We start from the raw sequence: 5926 nt of genomic DNA, 5'->3' as shown, positions 1-5926 counted from the left end.
CTGTATGTACAAACTATGTATTTCATCACCTATAAAATAACAAAAAATTAAAAACAGGTAAAGTATTTAACTCTTGGTAAATGGATAGGTGAAATACAGGTATTAAAATCCGCGACTACTGTGGCCTGAATATTTGTGTCCTCCTAAAGCACATATGCTGAAACCTAATCACCAGTGTGGCAGTATGAGATGATAAGTGGCCTCACAAGGTGACTAGCTTATAAGGACAGTGCCCTCATGAAAAGAATTATTAGCAAAGGACCTAAGGAAGCTTCTTTTCTCTTTCACCAGATGAGGGAAGGTGTTATCAGTGAGAAAGAACAAATCCTCACCAGAGACTAAATGTGCAAGCGCCTTCCTCTTGGACTTCCTAGCCTCCGGAAAAGTGAACAATAAATTTTTGGTTTTATAAACCAGTTTATGAAGGTTTTTTCCCCCCAGCTTATGTTATTTTTGTAATAGCAACATGGATGGGCCAAGTTACCAGCCTTCTAGAACATCAAAGGAAAAACTATGTATCTGATGTGTTATACAAAAAAAAGAACAATTGGGGCTGGGGATATAGCCTAGTGGCAAGAGCGCTTGCCTCATATACATGAAGCCCTGGGTTCGATTCCCCAGCACCACATATACAGAAAATGGCCAGAAGTGGCGCTGTGACTCAAGTGGCAGAGTGCTAGCCTTGAGCAAAAAGAAGCCAGGGAGTCCATGCCCCAGGACTGGCAAAAAAAAAAAAAAAAAAAAAAAAAAAAAAGAACAAAAATCTCTAAGCATCTAAATTTGTATGTTTTATATTTATAAATATATTAAATGCTAGTATAAAATGAATTACAGAGAATATGCTGTGTTCAAATGGTAGAAATGTTGGTCAATTATGCTTAAAATTTTTTTCCTTAATGTTGATCCAATATATTTCTATAAGAAAAACAATATTTTTGTTCTGGTCCTGGGGCCTGAACCCAGGGCCTGAGAGCTAGCCCTGAACATTTTTTCTCAAGACTGGCATCTACCACTTGAACCACAGCTCCACTTTCAGCTTTATGGTAGTTAATTAGGAAGAGTCTTATGAACTGGCTGCATGAGCTGGCTTCAAACTGTGATCCACAGATCTTAGCCTCTCCAGCAAGCACGAGCCATGAACACCCAGCTTATATAAGAAAATTCTACATCATGCAAAATAATGTATAATCTCAGGTCTTGATATCATTATGCACAAATATATGGCTAAAAGCATAGTTTTCCAAACCTGCTGGAACCTAAGAATTTCTTGGAGTTTTGCTGGACTCAGTCCAGCCAGATCCACTAAATCTAAACCTGCAGAAGAGGTACCAATGAATCTTTATTTTTAAATAAGCACTCATGTTTTAGCAACTACTAATTTAGGGTACTGAATGACGTAATGATGAGTCAATATAATCTTCAGTAAGCTAATTGATTTGCCACCATAAGTATATGTTTCCCATTCTTCTTCATTCCCTCTTATTAAAGAACCACAACCTAGCTCTTCCAGGAGCTCACAAGGTACCAATGTTCTCAAGTAATGCATGGTAACAGGAAAAAAAAATTAGAGCCAGACGTGGGTTCTTCTATGAATTATAGGTAAAAAGTAGACCACAATACTATTTATGCCATCTGGAGGTAGAAAGAAGCAATCTACTTTTTTCCTTAAGTGGCATTAAAGTGATTTTGAAGGGCTGGGGAAGATATGGCTCAAGCAGTAGAGTGCTTGCCTAGCAAGCACAAGGCTCTGGGTTCCAATCCCAATGCCCCCAAGTGACTGAATGGTAGATTGGAGAGAGGGAAATAATAGAAGAAAGTAAAGAAGAATACAAAATTGAGCTTACTTTGAAAAGAGGAAATGATGCCTTCATGTCTTCTTCCCCAACCTCAGCCCAACTAAGGGCATGACCAAATAGTAAGAATAGTAAGAATATGTTCAATAACATAGCCCAAGCTTTACTAGGATAAATGCAGTAAAGAAGTTCCCAGTAGGAAGGTGGTAGGTTATAAATTCCCATTAGGTGGCAAGAACCTGTTGAATAAATTGCTATAGAGGCTGAGGGTGTAGCTCAGTGGTCCAGTGAATTACTTTGCATTTCCAAAGCCCTCGGTTCAGTCACCAGCAGAAAGGAAAGGAAGGGAGGGAAGGAGGAAGAGAGGGAGGGAGAGAGGGAGGAAAACAATAGAAGAGTCAAGAGAAAGAATGGAGTACAAAACAGCTCATGAGATTTAGTGTTTAGGTCCTTGAAGGAAGCATAATCTTTTTACAGGTGATGGCAAAACCAAATTTTGTGGGGTTTTTTTGTGTTGTTGTTTTTTTTGGCCAGTCCTGGGGCCTGGACTAGGGGCCAGAGTACTGTCCCTGGCTTCTTTTTGCTCAAGGCTAGCACTCTGCCACTTGAGCTACAGCACCACTTCTGGCCGTTTTCTGTATATGTGGTGCTGGGGAATTGAACCCAGGGCCTCATGTATACAAAGCAAGCACTCTTGCCACTAGGCCATATCTCCAGCCCCAAAACCAAATTTTGATCATAAGGGCAGCCAAATTATTTAATTTCCTTCATTGTACTGGATAAGAGCCTCCCCCTATTATTTATTGTGCTGGCCCAATCCATAAGATTAAGTACCTGCCTGCCCTGGTTTCCCACTTAACTCTCCAAGTCCACAGTTAGTGTCAGAGTCCAGCCCAGAACATTATTAGCTCTCTTAGGAATTCTGACAAGTGTTCATCCTTATATCAATTGTGTGAGATAAGAGAAAGGTAATATTTATCCTCCTTTACAAATATGAAATTACAAACATGCAAGTCTTAAGTATATGTCCATCCCATACTTTAGACTACTCTTGCAAAGGCCCTGAGATAATCTGCAGACATCAAACGACATCTACACAATTCGAATGTCTAGGAACTTAAATATTTGTTTCAGCTACAAGTAATCATCTTGGTTGGAAAGCATAACTAAAGGAAGCATTAATTTCAATAACTGAAACAAAGCAACGAAGCTTTGGAAGCTTTGAAACTCTATAAAATTGTGCAAGAAATATAAGGGCAAAAATCTAATATTTAGAAGGGCTGCATACATTCAAGGCAAATATTCTACTTCTTGAACTGACTGAAAGGAACTGGCTAAAATTGTTTCCAATATTGTGTTCTGTTGTACATACCAACAGATCTGGGTGTTAATAGTTGGCCTTAAGTGTAGAGTTAAGAGGATGGGAATGCTTTCCATAAGAGTGCTTCATATAAATGTCTGCATATAGTGATTGGACTTCTAAAATACATAAAGAGTGAATATTCACTTTTAAAAGGATATTCTATGGGTTTCCTTTGAGAGAGAGTTCCCATAATGTATTTAGAGCACGATTCCATCAATAGAAATTCAATGTCAATTTGACATATCAGAAAAAAATCTAACTCTTAATGAAACAAGCTAGAAAATGAATACAAGTTAGATTACATTAGAATTAGTTCTCTGAAGTTCTAGCAATTCCCAAAGTAGAAAAGTGGAATGACCATCTATTAGGACATAAAATTAACACAATATAAATAAACAAACATCGCAGAAAGAGTTATATATAAAGCATATGGTGAATGCGAAATAATCTTGCTTTGGCTTGGGTTTGGTTTGACTGTCCATAAGGGTCCATGTATTAGAAACCCAAGATGCTAGAACCTTTTAAAAGTGGAGCCTAGGGCTGGGAATATGGCTTAGTGGCAGAGTGCTTGCCTAGCATGCATGAAGTTCTGGGTTTGATTCCTCAGTACCACATAAACAGAAAAGGCCAGAAGTGGCACTGGGCTCCAGTGGTAGAGTGATAGCCTTGAGCAAAAGAAGCTCAGGGAGAGTGCCCAGGACCTGAGTTCAAGCCCCAGGACTGGGGGGGAAAAGTGGAGCCTCATGGAAAGTGATTAGGTTACTTGAGAGACTGTTATTAAAAAAGCAAGAGAGGCTAGGTGCTGATGGCTCACACCCATAATCCTAAACTACTTGAAAGGCTGAAAACAGGAAGATCTTAGTTCAAAGACAGCCTGGGCAGCAAAGTTAGTGAGACCCCTTTTTAGCCCATAGCTGGGTACCATGGCATTTGCCTGCCATCATAAGCTTCTAGAAGGCTGAAATTAGAATTGTAGTGCCAAACAAGCCTGGGACTAAAAATCAAAGAGATTCCATCTCCATATAAAGGAAAGAACTGTGGTGAGACCCAGTAATCCCAGTGCTATAGGAACCTTATACTAGGCAGATGATGGCTCAGGTATAGGAAGCAAGGCCTGGTCCTTAAAGTAAGCAGTGAAAATTCCTCAAAGCCCAGAATTCAAACCTCAGTACTACTGAAAAATAAGAAAGAAAAAAAAAAATCAAGACTGATTCTCTCTTCTCTTTCCCTACCTCCCTGTCTCCCTGCCTCCCTCTTTCCCCTACACACACACACACACACACACACACACACACACACACACACACACACTCCTTTTCATTTTCTGACAAGGATATATCTCAGCTGACCTGGAACCTGAGATTCTCTTTCCTGAACCTTCTGTGTGCTCTTTTAATTTGCCTAATTCCTTAGTCATTATCTTTAATGCCATTAATAATTTAGAAGAGCATGGACTACTCACTTAAATATCACCCTTAAAGCAAATCATTCATCTTCATGTATGACTACATTATGCTAAAGACTCATAATCTCCATAACTTGTGATACTTATTTTTGGTGATGGTGCTAGGGTTTCAACTCAAGGCATATTACACTTGCTTGGCCAGTGCTTTACCAGTTGAGCTATACTTCCAGCTCCTTTTTTGCTTTTAGTTGTTTTTAGGATTTTGTTTTCCTGCCTGTTGGCCTGGACACCCATGATCCATCCACCTACATCTCCCAATGGCTAGGATTACTTCTGTGGGCCACATTTGGCTGATGATGTTGGTATTGATCACTAGGTTATAGTGGTATTCATCAAATTTCTTCATTATAATAAATACAGTATTTCCCATCACATTTTAGATGATTGTTTTAGCATCTTTTGACTGTTATCTAAATCAGTAATAAAATGTATTTGTTTAGTGCTTTATTATAAGTTGCACACACATAATGATTATCAAATCCCATTTTTCATCATCCTCAAAGGAAACACTGCACCTCACTTCCTTTTCACACTCTTCCCAGCATTGGTGGACACTTTCACACTTATCCCAATAGATTTGTCTAAATCATGTTTTGGATAAATGAAATCAGATGAAAAAAATGGCATTTTGTGCATTACTTTTTTCACTTCACGTTTCTAAATGTTCATCTATGTAGCACTTTTTAATCAGCATTTATTCCTTTTTTATTTGCCTAAGTCAATCATGACTACAGAAAACGAATATTGATAGTCTAACTCAATGGCCCATTTATATTATGGCAACATTGGTTTTAATCATCCTTTGTCGGGAGTTCTTTTTCTGTTTTGAGATAAAACTGTACCAAGGGCTGGGAATATGGCCTAGTGGCATGAGTGCTTGCTTACCTTGTATACAGGAAGCCCTGAGTTCGATTCCTCAGTACCACATATATAGAAAAATGCCAGAAGTGGCGCTGTGGCTCAAGTTGGCAGAGTGTTAGGCTTGAGCAAAAAGAAGACAGGGGCAGTGCTCAGGCTCTGAGTCCAAGCCCCAGGACTGGCAAAAAAAACAACAAAAAAAACCCCAAAACTGCACCAGTAAAGTTCATTTTAACTTTGCCCTCAAGTACTTTCCCACCTTAAATAAAAAGGCCTAGACAATCACTTTTCAAGAGGTTTACAGTAGCTTTCTTTTTTTCTACTCTGAAAAATCAGCAAGCAGGACATCTTTCAGCCCATCACCCCAGAAGCCCCGCCCTCTTCCTCTGCTGCCACGCCCCTCGTAGGTTGCAGGAGGCGGAAGTGACGCACAGGAAGTGTCCCGGT

Source organism: Perognathus longimembris, chromosome 11 (assembly GCF_023159225.1).
Source record: "Perognathus longimembris pacificus isolate PPM17 chromosome 11, ASM2315922v1, whole genome shotgun sequence".
Taxonomy (NCBI): domain Eukaryota; kingdom Metazoa; phylum Chordata; class Mammalia; order Rodentia; family Heteromyidae; genus Perognathus; species Perognathus longimembris.
The sequence above is the reverse complement of the archived record's forward strand: the minus strand, read 5'-3'. Positions refer to the sequence as shown.